We start from the raw sequence: 13,290 nt of genomic DNA, 5'->3' as shown, positions 1-13,290 counted from the left end.
TTATCAGGAACATGCTATGCCATAGGAAATGGTTGGTGGGGGTCTGAACTGGTGCTTAGAAAAGTTACTTTCACAAACCATGCTGAGAAGACAAGGAGTTCTGGTTCAAAAAGAAACTTTCCCAAGTTATGCTCTAAATTGGATCAGAAATAATTACACTTATGATGGGCCAGCAACACTGATGGGGCTTGGTGATACTGTTGTTGTGTGCCTTCAAGTCATTTCAGACCTATGGCAACCCTAAGGTGAACCTATCACAAGGTTTTCTGAGGCTGAGAGCATGTGACTCATCCAAGGGCACCCAGTAGGCTTCCATGGCCAAGCAGGGAATCAAGACATGATTTCTAGACTCATAGCCCAATGCTCAAATCAGGATACCATGCTGGTGTACTTGACTACAAACCAGGTATTTATTACACTACCAAAATTCTCATAGCAGCATGCATAGTCTGGCACCACATCATTTAATCTCCATGGGGAAGGTTAGTGACAGGCCCAAGTTCCATCAAAAAAGTTTGAAACTAAGCAGGGATTTCTTTCAAATTATATTATGCTATGTTGGGTTATTTTAATATTTATAACCTGCCCTTTTCTGCCAAGAGGAAGGGAGGGTGCCATTTATGTCTTTGTCTTAAGGCAGCAAAATATGTTGAGCCAAGTCCAACCCTCACAAGGAATTTCTTTTGAAAAGATATGCCCTAAAGGCACCAAATCCTGTCTGATCTTGGAAGTTAAGCAGGATATCCCCCTGGTTAGTACTCAAATAGGAGACCACCAACAAATATCAGGTTCTATAGGTTATATTTCTGGAGGAACTGGCAAAACTATCTCTGAGTATTCCTTGCCTATGAAAACCCTATGAAATTAATGGGGCTGCCATAAATTGACAGGAGACTTGAAGGCACATACACACAGGGACATGCTTAAGCAGTTCAAAATGGATTTAGACCGGAGATCAAAATTGTGCAGGCTTCCAGATGTTCTAGACTACAACTCCCAGCACAGTCAGTTATTAAGAATGCTAGGAGCTGCAATTCAACAACAGCAACATTCCACCTGACTTTGGCTTTTTCTGTGTCACTCAAGATGCTCCTCGGCAGAAAAATTCTAGCTACTTGCCCAGGTCAAATTCAATTACACGGGGGAAGTAATGAGTAACTGATCCATATTCAATTACATGGGGGAAGTAATGAGTAATTGATCCATACAAGTGACCGATCCACCACCGGCCCTTGCATTAGGCTGAAGGAGGCAACCACTTCACAGTGGCACAGTGGCAAAAAGAGGGCATTCTCCCCAACCAAGAATTCTCCCTACCAATGAAATTTTCCTTCCCAAATTGCTAGCATTCCAGTAACATAACTTCAATCAAGCATTTAGAAAAGGGTCAGGGAGAGTTACCCAGAGAACACATACACAGCAAATACAGGAATCCTAGGTGTGCACAACTTTCACTCTTTGCAATGCAAGAAATTTGGGAATTGAAGGAAAATTGCAGAATTCAGGGCAAAATTCTTCTCTGGAAGGCAATGCCCTCACCACCACCATCTCCCTCTTAGCTACACCTCTGCTATGGGTAAGAAATGCCACTAAAATCTTGGAGCTAGTCTGCTGCTCTCATGTGCTCTCATGTGCCCCTATATGTCATAGGCACAACCTGTCAGTCTGATCATCATCTGAACATGTGTGTGTGTGTGTGTGTGAGAGAGAGAGAGAGAGAAAGAGGCTAGGAGATTTGATCTTGTTCTTCACCTCCCTCTCTTCCTTTCAACATTGTCATGTTGGGCTGGCCCTGAGTACGTAAGAAGTATATCACTTGGATAATCCTGTTTATTCGCTACTGAGGGTTGGAATGGTTTTTGCAAAGATATTTGTTTTATATATATCCTGCCTTTCCTCTGGGAAACTCAAGGGTGGTGTACATGATTCTACTCACTTCTGCTTCATTAATAGCCCCAAGTTAGCTGAGAAACAGAGACAAGTCCAAATCACCCAGAGACCTTTATAGGTGAGGTGAGATCTGAATCAGTGTCTCGCATCCTGATCTGAACCTTTAGCCATTACACCAGTTTTGCTTTGCCTTCAAAAAAAAAAATTAAACATTATTTCAGAGCATGTGCAGAGTGCTTCCAGAAAACTTGAAGAATCAAAAAAATCTGACTTTGGAGAGAGTGTTAATTTCAGGCAGTTTGTGAAACACTTCCTATTTTAAAACAAGAAATGTATGCCTATATCCTGATCTAAGATTTAGTGGGGGAAGTGATCTGTTCAGTGTTGCTGAGCTGAAATGTGACTGTATGTGGCTGTCCCATTTCCCAGGATTTTGTGCCAAAACAGGTTCTTATGCATCTACACTGTCGAAATAGTGCAGTTTGACACCACTTCAGAGCCTGATTCCCACTACCTTTTAAACTGGATTGCAAATTGGTTTAAACCAGTTCAAATGACCCTCGTTCCCACTTGAACTGAATTGGAGAGGGGGCCATGCACTAGACCCATTTAACCTGCATCTTTTTGATGCTGATTTTTTCCGTGTCTTTTTGGATAAATTAATTCAGTGAAAGTGTGAACCAGACGCGGATCCGAATTGATTTAAATTTGCCCTTCCACTGGCTGGAGCAGGTCCATTTTGAATCGATTCATTCATGAATGTGAACCACAAATGAGTTATTTTACAGGGGGAAAATGCGATCAGGGCAAACGTAAACCATGCTCCGCTGTTGAATCGATCCACAGATTTGGATAGCAAACCGATTTATTTGTAAGTGGGAATGAGGCCCAAGTGCGGTCGCTCCATCCTATGGTATCCTGGGATTTACAGTTTTACAAGGTCTTTCCTTCTCTACTAGAGAGAGCTGGTGCCTTAACAAACTACATATCCCAAGATTCTGGAACCATGGCAGTCAAAGCAGTGTCAAACTGTGCTGTGTCTAAAGTGCAGATGCACCAAAAGGTGGCCCAATAACAACAAAAAGGAAACATATCCGAGGTAGCCCTATTGCCCATCTTGGTTGTTGCTGTTGTTGTTGTGTGCCTTCAAGTCATTCCAATTTATGGCGACCCTAAGGCCAACCTGTAATGGGACTTTCTTGGAAAAATTTGCCCAGAGGCGATTTGCTTTTGCTTTCCCCCGAGGCTGAGAGAGTGTGACTTATCCAAGCTCACCCAGTGTTTCATAGCCGAGAATGGACTCGTTCTCCACAATCGTACAGCGCATCCACACTGCAGAAATAATGTTTTAACACCGCTTTTAATTGCCATGGCTCAGTGCTATGGAATTCAGAGGATCGTAGTTTGTTGTGGCACCAGAGCACTACTACAATTCCCAGAATTCCACTGCATTAAACCAAACGGATTATTTCCGCAGTGCGGATGCAGCCACCATTCTCTCTGAACTGTTGTGAAAAGGATTCTGCTCCACAACAAACTATAATTCCCAGAATTCCACAGCATTGAGCCAGGGCAGTGAATGTGGTGTCAAAATGGATTATTTCTGCAGTGTGGATGCAACCACAGTCCAACACTTAAAACTCTGTGGATTTTGTTTTTCTGGATTAATGACTCCAGTTTCATTATCATCATCACTCCAGTTTAACGATTGTGGTTCCATTATTATTATTATTATTATTATTATTATTATTATTATTTTACATTAACGACTCCCATTCCATCATCATCATCATCATGGATTGACTCAAGTCCCATCACCTTCATCGTCACCATTATTATTATTTGGATTAACGACTCTGGTTCCATTAATATTATTATTATTATTACTATTATGCTGATTCCAAACTAACAACTCTGGTTCCATCATCTTCATTATGATGATAATTCCGGATTAATGACTCCGGTTGCATCATCATCATCATCATCATCATCATCATCATCATCATTCCGCATTAACGACTCCGGTTCTATCATCATCATGATCATGATTCCGGATTAAGGACTCCGCTCCGCTCTCCTTTTCGGGAACGCCCCTCTCGACTTGCGAAGAAGCTCCAAAGCAACCCAAGGCAGGCGGGGCTTTTCGCCAGCAGGGGGCGCCCCTTTCTCTCTCTCTTTCCCCCTCCCCAAAAAGCCCTTATTCCTCCCCCCCCCCATATTTTTTATCCCCTTCTGCGTTTGATCCCAAGACGACAAGGACGCGAGAGGCAGAGAAAACCCGGGAGTCCCAAGGAGGGGATCCAGGGCGAGAGGTGAGTCTGATTTGAGGCTGGGGGAGTGTGTGGTCGGGGGTCCTTTGTGAGCCCTTTGTTAAGCAGGCGAGGAAGATGGAGGAGCTCCTTGCCTTCCTCCTCCTCCTCCTCCTGGCAGGCGATGATCCGGATTGGCAGAGGCGGGGCTGGGGGAGGGGGAGGGCAGGGAGAAAGGGGAGGGTCTCCTGGGGGAGGGGAGGGGGCGGGAGTCAAAGGCAAGTGAAGGTGGAAGGCGATCCGGGGTTGGATCCAGACGCAGCAGCCTTGGAAGAGACGCACCGAGGAGGAAGAAGAGGAGGAGGAGGAAGGCCACGGATTAAGGGTACCCTCCCCCCCAAAAAAACCACAAAGGAGTGGGTTGGGGGATCCTGGGAGAGATCGGGGAAGGGGATCCACTTGGCCAAGCCAGGCTCAGGGAAAGGCAGCCAGATGTTGGCAAAGGGAGGATTAAAGGCTGTTTATTGCTTTCCCAGATCCTTGGCCAGATCTCGCCCCCCCCCCCCTTTATTTTTTTAATAACCAAAGAAAGCCTCGCTTGAGCCCCCCCTTCCAGACCCACAGACCCCGTTTTGGGCATGGATCGGATGCCCTCCCCCTTTAACCCCCCCCCCCTTTATTTATCCCCCCTCCCAAAAAAATCTGGGACTGTCAAATGGAGGAAAACATTCTGGAAGAGAGGCACACCCCTCCTTCCCCCCTTCCTTCCTTTTCTTCCCTTAGCTGTGCTTTTGGGGGGGGGATCCCCTTTTCTCCATGGGGTCTGGCAGGTTGGAGAGACTGAGAGGGGAGGGATGCGTAATCTGTGTGGGGGATTGTGGGGTGGGTTGGAAGGGGTTTTTTGCCTGGGGGGATTAGAGGTTTTTTTTGCAAAACCAGGATTCTTGAGATCCCATGGATTGGAGCATGTTGCAAGGGAAAGGGAGAGGTGTGGGGTAGATGGATGGTTGGGGGTTCAGAAGCCAGCAGGGTGATGCTGGTCCCAGTCCCTCCAGAGATGTAAATCCGTGTCCAAGGATGTGGGGTGGGCTAGGAAGACCAGGTTTGAGGTTGCCTCCCACCTCCAGTGTGGGATTGGGGTTGTAGGCCCCACACTTGGAGGGGAACAGGGGAGACATTGAGGCCCCACATTTGGAAGAGAAGAGGACACACTTGAATCCTACATTTGGAAGGAACAGGGAACATTGGGTTCCCACATTTGAACAGGAACAAGGTACACTGAGGTCTCACATTTGGACAGGAACAGGATACATTGGGGTCCCATGTTTGGAAAGGAACAGGGCACATTTGGGTCCCACATGTGAAAGGGAAGAGGACACATCTGAGTCCCACATTCGAAGGGGAACAGGGCACATTTGGGTCCCACATTTGGACAGGAACAGGAGACGTTGGAGTCCCAAATCTGGAAGGGAAGAGTACACATTGGGGTCCTACATTTGGAGGGGAACCGATTCTCCCTGGAGTGTGTGTGTGTGGGGAGGGACAAAGCAGAGGGGGTGGGACAGGTTCTGAGGATTCTGGGATTTGCTCTGGGGGGATGGGATTTGGAGTGGGAAAGGTGTAGGTAGGTGGAGAACAGCCAGGTGAGAACAGGTGGATCCAGGTACTGTACTTGCTGTCCTTTGGGGTAGAGAAGGTTTGGGGGGAGGGCTCAAGGTGGAACTGGGAGTGGGTGGGAGAAAAAGCAAGAGGAAGTCTAGGTTCTTGTCTCAACTCCAGGAAAATGGCAACACGGATGTCCCTGGAGGTATCCTATACCGGAGATCCTGGGAGTGTGTCTCCTAGCTCGGGAAGGTGAGAGTCACAGCAGGAGAGGGAATGGAGGCCAAGGCTCAGGCGTCCAAATTTTTAATCTTGGCTCTGTATTTTTGGACATTATCCTCTCAGGGCCGGCTAAGGGCCAAAAGAGATGGCTGGAATAAGGAGAAGGGTCATTATTTTTGGCTTGGTGGTCCAGCAAGGAGTCCAGGGAGGTCTGGCTCCATATGGTCTCAGCCACAGGTGTGGGTGTTTATGTGGGTGTGCCAGTGTTTCTTTCCAACTCCTTGTGTGTATGATGTATGCATGCCAGGGACTCCTGGCACCAGAGTCACTCCCTGGGTTGGCATCCGTGGATACCTCATTTCCAGGTTTCACAAGCTAGCACCATAGCGTCCTACTTCCTTTGGATCAGACTGGGGAGAAAAATCAAGGGTTATGGGTCAGTTATGGGTCAGGAGAGTGACCTGGCTCTTCAGCCGCTTCCCCCCAAACCCCTTAAGGGTTGTAAGCAAGAAGGGCAAAACCAAAGAATTCACCTTGAAAACTGAAAGCTCTGGAAACACGTGGATTAGGCCAAACTAGTCATGGTTTAAGATATACACACAAACACACCCACGCCACATGTTGCAGCATAGGAGCATTGGATGTTTCTGTAGTTTGGTTTTTTAAAGCCAAGCCCACATATGCTGTGGGTCAGGAGATGTTCTCTGTGTGAACCAATAAACTATGACACCACACTGGAGGCTTGGCTGCCAGGGATTGGGAAGGCTTTGAAAAACATATAGGTTCACTGGTGCCCCACAGCTTGGTAGTGTGGATTGTGGGGGGGGGGTGCAATGAGGGGAAGGAGAGCAGAGGGGTCATCCTTTGCTGCCCAGTCTTTTAACTCCAGCATCTAAAGTTCTGTACATAACCTGCTGTTCTCGCTACCTTGGTTCAGCAGATCAAAAGTGTGTTCCTGGCAGAGGGCCATGTGTGACAGGCGGGCATTCAACAGGTGGCACTGCCTCCTAGCAAAGGAGTTTAGTGCATTTGTTGAATTGTTGGGTGAAATCCCCTGATGAGGTTGGTGAAGATGGGGAGGAGTAAAGGAGGCAGCAATAGACAAGGAAATCCAAAAGAGTGGGAGGCAGAGAACCTCAAAATTCCCCCTGCTGCGAGCCCCCCAAATAACATTGTGTTCTGCCAGCTATCTTGCCCTTTCTCAGAAGCAGGGAATGGCTTCCTTTTGAGGGTACAGGTCTCCAGTCCTTTTACCCTGCCTCTGTAAACCTCCTCCGTTCTTTTGTGCGATCCTTTCCTGGGGTGATAGGAATCTGGTTCCCCCTTGGCTTTGGACCCTGCCTTCTCAGCCTGGTGCCCGCAGAGAGGAGGATCTGTTATGTGTGCCAATGCTTTTTCAGTGGTGGGTAGAAAAATTATGTTCTGGGTGCTTGCTCCTTGCCGGCCCCATCAAGGGCCCCAGAGTGACAAGGAGCTCCCAGGGAACTGGATCGCTGCCCATGTCATGGTGACTAAAACAGCTATTTATGGCACAGGAGGGGGATCCTTGGGTGGATGCCAGAGTGGAAACCAGCCACGGCACCTGGGAGGAAAAAAAGAGAGCCCAGGGGAGCAACCTTTTCTTATGGGGCCCTGGCGATCCAGCCTTCATGGCAGTGATGTCTAAGTGTCAACAAGTGATGGTGGAGGGTGGGGGGGCTATATTTTCTTTATTTATATTACATTTATTTCCTGTCTTTCCTCTAGAGAGATGAAGGTGACATGCATGGCTCTCTTCCTTTCCTTTTTATCACCACAACAGCCCTATGAGGGAGGCCAGACTGCGGTCTCCTTCACACTACACAATTGGCAGTTTGACGCGACCTTGAACTTCCATGGCTGCATCCTTCTGAATCCTAGGATTTGTAGTTTGCATGGCGTAGTGGTTTGAGTGTTGGACTATGACTCTGGAGACCAGGGTTTGTTTCCCAGCTCAGCCATAAAACCTACCTGATGACCTTGGGCAAATCACAAGCTTTCAGCCTCAGGGAAAGGCAACGGCAAACCTCCTCTGAACAAATCTTGCCAAGAAAACCCCTTGGACTTAGGGTCACCCTAAGTCAGAAACAAGTTGAAGGCATACAACAACAACAATGAGGTCCTAAATCTCTCTGACAGAGAATTTTAAACACCAAACAATAAATCCTAGGATTCCATAGGTTGGAGCCATGGCAGTTAGTGATATCAAAAGGGCTATAGTTGTGTAATGCAGTAGTAATGCATTTGGTCTAGCAAATGTTTCAGACTTCAGCTCCCAGAATTCCTGACTGTTGTTGGTCAAGCTGACTGGGGCTTCTGGGAATTGAAGTCTAAAACACCTGGTATAGTGGAAACCATTGGTACAGTGTGAGAAAGACTGTGTCTTTCATAGGACTGGAGGAAGACTTGAATCTGGATCTCCTAGTTTAACCACTACACCATACTGGCTCTCTAGCAGCCAAGCATGTGAAGTTAGGCAAAATGGCAAGAGCTAATGGGCTTACTCATCCATCTCCTCCCATCCTTTCTTTCTTTTTCTCCGTGTAAAGGACAGGGCATGTTAAGTGTTCTTAGAATCATCTGCCAGAGAGTGAGGAGTAGGAGTAGTAAGGGCACGGAGAAGTGACCCCATTTGGACCCACATTGTTGGTTCTTCAGTTTATGACTTTAGTTCAACTCTTTTTGTGCCTGGTATGGGAATGGGCATTGCCATCCTGCGAGTCTTCAAGGCATTCTGGTCTTGTGACTATGTCTTGTTGCTCTATGGGACTAGGTAGATGTGTTTGTGTGCACGTCTCTGATTTCTCTGGATGCCCTGTGGCAAAGGGAAGATCCGTTTTATTTTTCCAAACTCAGAGACACCCCAGGATATGCAAGCATTGGCAGAGTATATGTGGACACACCCCTGTCTTAGCACAGTGTGTTACTGTCTGTTCTGTAATTTCACAAAGGGCTTCAAAATGTCTATCTCCCCCCTCCCCCCACTGCACAACAGCCCTATGAAGTAGGTTAGTCTGGAGCTGCTTTTTACTGGATGACTGCACCATCAAGTGATGGTATGCATGTGTGAATGACCCAACACCATTCTGTCACTCCAGGTACAACTAACTTCTGAATCTTCCTCATGAATGATCCTTGGTGGGGCATGTTTTGCTTCCATTTGCCATCACTGCATGTGATGGGACTGTTCCAACGGAGCTTGGTGTTTTTCCAAGTAAACATGTATAATTTTGTGCCGCATGCAAAGAGGGATCTAGTGATGCACTTTCATGTGTGAATCAGCATTGGGAAAGAGTAGTATTTGTCCAAGACTTTGGGGACCTTTGCTCAGTTGATGTTTTGTCCTTCATGGGGACAGGATGGATAGTTTTAAATCAAGATGATTTAAATCACCAAGAAAAAAACACCAGTGCAGACTGCTGGTTTAAATCATGTTTCCCATTTTGAAATGCATAGATTCCCTGAATGAGCGTAAGTAGATTAACTGGTTGCTCTAACATACATTATTATTCTGATTATTCATTTAATCAGTTTAGCTGCTGCTTCCTGTATCTGATGATATCGCCAAGCAATAAATTGTAAACATAATGGGTTAGATCCGGGCTAAGGCTGCAACCTTACACCCACTTAACTCAGAGTTACTTCCACTCAACTCAGTAAAATGTACTTCAGGGTAGAAATGTAGGTTTGTGCTTTATTCTAGTTGCACGTAGTACCAGTTTATATCAATGGGACCTATTGCATGACAAATATGATCTCATTAAGCCTAATGATAACCGGCTTCTTCCTTATCTGAATCCAACCCCCTGATTTGCAACTCAACAGAAGCTTGATATAAGCCAAGAGCATCATCCAAAATATGTGATCACATGTCCACCACAGCAGGATAATCTCCCTTAGAAGATAGATATGTTTTATGTTGGGCTTTGCCCAATGCGAAGATGCTAAATAAAACCCTATAATTAAAAGTTAAAGATGTACCTTTATTGAGAAATAAATCTCATTTTACTCTATGGGGATTATATCCAAGTAAGTGTGCATCATAGCACTGAAGTGTACATGTCCAGAGCTTTTCATAAGCAGAGACTTGTATTCATAAATCAAATGTATAGCCAGTGTGGCGTAGTGGTTTGAGTTTTGAACTACGACACTGGATACCAGGGTTAGATTCCCCACTTGACCATGAGACCCGTTGGGTAACCTTGGGCAAGTCACAGATTCTCAGCCTCAGAGAGAAGCAGCGGCAAATCCCCTCTGAACAAATCTTGCCAAGAAAACCCAAGGATATGTTCACCTTAGGGTCACCATAAATCGGAAATAACTCGAAGGCATGCAACAGCAACAACAGCAGCATCTTATCTTGCTGTTAAAAAGGGCACTCACAGGCTAACAACAACAACTTCAAATAAAAACAAATGCAACTAAAAGGGGAAAAAATGTTAAAAATAAGTCAAGAAAGAAGAAACAACAGCCCTCTTCCAGTTACCATAGATAACCCAACTCCGATGTCAAAAGGTCTGTTCAAATGAAAGGATGTTTGTTTGTTTTTTGCCTGACATTGGAAAGACAAAACAAAGAGCAGGCCAGACTGGCCTCCCATGGAAGGGAATTTCAGAATTTTGGGAGCAACCACCAAGAAAGCCCCCTCTTGCATCCCCCAAATGTGCCTATGAAGGTGGTAGGCTTAAAGAGGAGCTTCCCTGAAGACTGAAAAACCCAGGCAGGCTATAAGGGATAATACAGTCTTTCAAAGTTAAATGGGCATGAGATTTCCCCTCCTCCCATGAAATGGAAAGTAAATGTTTGTGTTATTGGATTAGCAGATTCATTAATATTCATCATTTGAGAATTGAACACGTGGAAGGGTTTAGGTTGCTGGAGAACATAACAGAAGAGGAGGAGGAGATCACCCATATGGTCTCCACGGATGACCTAATAGAATGATACTGTAGGGATTTTCTCAATCCTCTGTACAGTGGGAAGCCCAGTGCAATGAACATGGTAACATGTGCCTTGCTGTATCATCATCCTACTTCATCTCAAAACTCATGTGGTACAAAATCATGCGTGCAGCACAAAATTTTCTTTTGAAAGTTAGTTTTCTTACCCAGAAGACCAACGTTTATAACTTGATAATAGGAATAGGAAACCTGGTATTTTCCAGTTGTTGAAGAGCTCTAACTCCCATATATGCTGAGCTATAACTTCCACCAGCCCTAGTCAAGATACCCAATGGTTAGGGATGATGGTTATTGTGATCCTACAATGTCAGGAGGACCACAGGCTCTCTTTGATAGTCAAGATTTAGTTTTTAAAAATTATTCAAATAAGCATGAACATGTTTGTTTATAACTGATTGAGATTTGATTTTTAAAAGAAAACACCACAATGGCTTTTAAGGTGCTATTTTAACTTTTTTAAAAAGAAAATCTTATTTATCCATTGTGTGTGGAGACAACTCTGTATAACTATTGAACATGCACCAGCCACTGAATTTACTTGCCAGGAGAAGGGAGATTTTAGTATAGAATGGATTGGCTTGGGAAAACTCCAAACAGACCTTCCAGTCAGACCTTAATATTTCTTGCTGTTGCTCCTACCACAAAAAAAGAAAGAAAGAGGGAATATGCATATTATGATAGATTAAAGAGTCTAAACATGCTTAGTATAGATTCTGTGGCATAGAATTTGGGTTCCTTTAGTCCAAATTTTTGATGGCAGGTTGGAGGTGGGGAACCACCAAACATAGACATCCCTGTCATCTGTAGGCTACAGTTCCCTTGTCATTTCTGTTGTAACACTTTCTTCCAAGTGTCACAGCCTTTATAGTTCACTGCCATAATGCTTGATCAGCTATTGCAATCCCAGCAGGAAAGAACAAGAGTGCTTGCTCTGTGTGTGTCTGTGTGTATGTTAGTGTCAGGGTCGATCTAAGGTATTCTGTACCCACAGGCCCGGTGTACAGCACAGATTGGAAAGTGTATTCCATGCTCACAGAGTACATATGGCTATGTCAACTCTGAGAGTTGGTTGCAGAGAAATTCCAGGGTTCATCTTCAAGATTCATAATGTTTCCCTGGAGCCCTTTGAATGGAGAGATGCTCTGGGCTGCTTTGTTGTCAGGCTGGCCCAGCCCGCTCGGCAAGGAGGAGTCGTTTCTATGAAATCACAGTTGGTTGTGCAAGCAGAAGAGTTGGATCTGAAAAAAATGGATTCTCTTTTCCAGCTCTGCCATGAACACTTGTGCAACTTCAGACTAGTCTCTCTCATTCTCTCTAGTCTTGGCCTCAGTACTCCTGTCTGTAAAATGGGAGGTAGCCATTGTTATACTATGAGTCGTGGGCTGTCAAGTCCAAAAGCAACCACATGAATCAATACAAGCTAACATCACAAAGTGACTAATACTGTATCACTATGGGGTGAACTACACTTTTGTTACAGAGCAGTCCAGTTAAAATCAGTGGGATTTGAAGTTATTAGTGCCTTACTTGTCCCATTTGTTTCAGTAGCTTTTAAGTACAATAAAAACCTGTGTGTAAGAGTGTCACAAAATATTAAGCATACCAGCCAAGAGTTTCAAAATGTATTTCAGATGTTCAGTCCATGTAAATAGTGTAAAGTTCTCTAGGGATTGTTGGATTGTAAGTCCCATGATCTTTTGCCATTGACGATGCTGGCTAGGAATGATGGATTTTTTTTGTTCAATAACATCTGGAGAGCTGCACATTCCCCACAGTTTCCATGAAGGTTGAACATATAAACAAGGACAGAATTTTAGATGTATTTGTACAACACATGTTAAGCCCTCTTACCGCTTATCTTTGTGAATGCCTTTGTGATGGTAAAATGAAAGACTGTCCTTTGCCTCAAGGTTGTTGTGAGTGTCAACCATTATAAAGCTTGTGAAGTACAAGCAAATGAGTTATGCATATTAAACTGTAACATAAGGAAGCAGACTTTGGCTGTTTTCACAATTAATGGGTGTGTGATCTGTATGTTTGGGTTTTTGTGTGTGTTATTTTTGCATTTCTATAATCAGTAAAAAGTGGTCAATATCTTTGCTGACCAAATGAGTAGCATATTTAATGTGGGATTTGTTTTGCTTTCTGACCCACATTCACCGTCCTGGGCCACAAGCAAAGCACAAGGAACCTGACCCTATAGTATTTTAGTGATATGTGTGGGGAAGAAACTCGCATTGCTATTGTTAAATGAAGGCCATGGCTGTGGGTTGGTTCACACATATAGTCCTTACCGTTTGATGACTACCTGGTAGTTAATGGGGTTGGCCCAAAACATATTGCCTGAG

At 44.9% G+C, this 13,290-nt stretch overlaps 1 protein-coding gene across 5 annotated transcripts in view; it reads left to right on the top strand.

Annotated features, from left to right (window-relative positions):
* Positions 1–4,058: 4,058 nt before the first annotated feature.
* Positions 4,059–13,290, top strand: part of NDRG2 (NDRG family member 2) — a 46,416-nt gene continuing 37,184 nt past the window's right edge. For 3 of the 5 annotated variants that reach the window (XM_042471525.1, XM_042471523.1, XM_042471527.1), the window contains exon 1: positions 4,398–4,524. The gene's annotated coding sequence lies outside the window, so the exon portion shown is untranslated. Of the gene's footprint in view, positions 4,203–4,397; positions 4,525–13,290 lie in introns of those variants that run through there. The other 2 variants (XM_042471524.1, XM_042471526.1) reach the window with 2 other exon arrangements.

This window comes from Sceloporus undulatus, chromosome 6 (assembly GCF_019175285.1).
Source record: "Sceloporus undulatus isolate JIND9_A2432 ecotype Alabama chromosome 6, SceUnd_v1.1, whole genome shotgun sequence".
In the NCBI taxonomy this organism is placed as follows: Eukaryota; Metazoa; Chordata; class Lepidosauria; order Squamata; family Phrynosomatidae; genus Sceloporus; species Sceloporus undulatus.
This window is presented reverse-complemented; position numbering and strand designations above follow the sequence as displayed.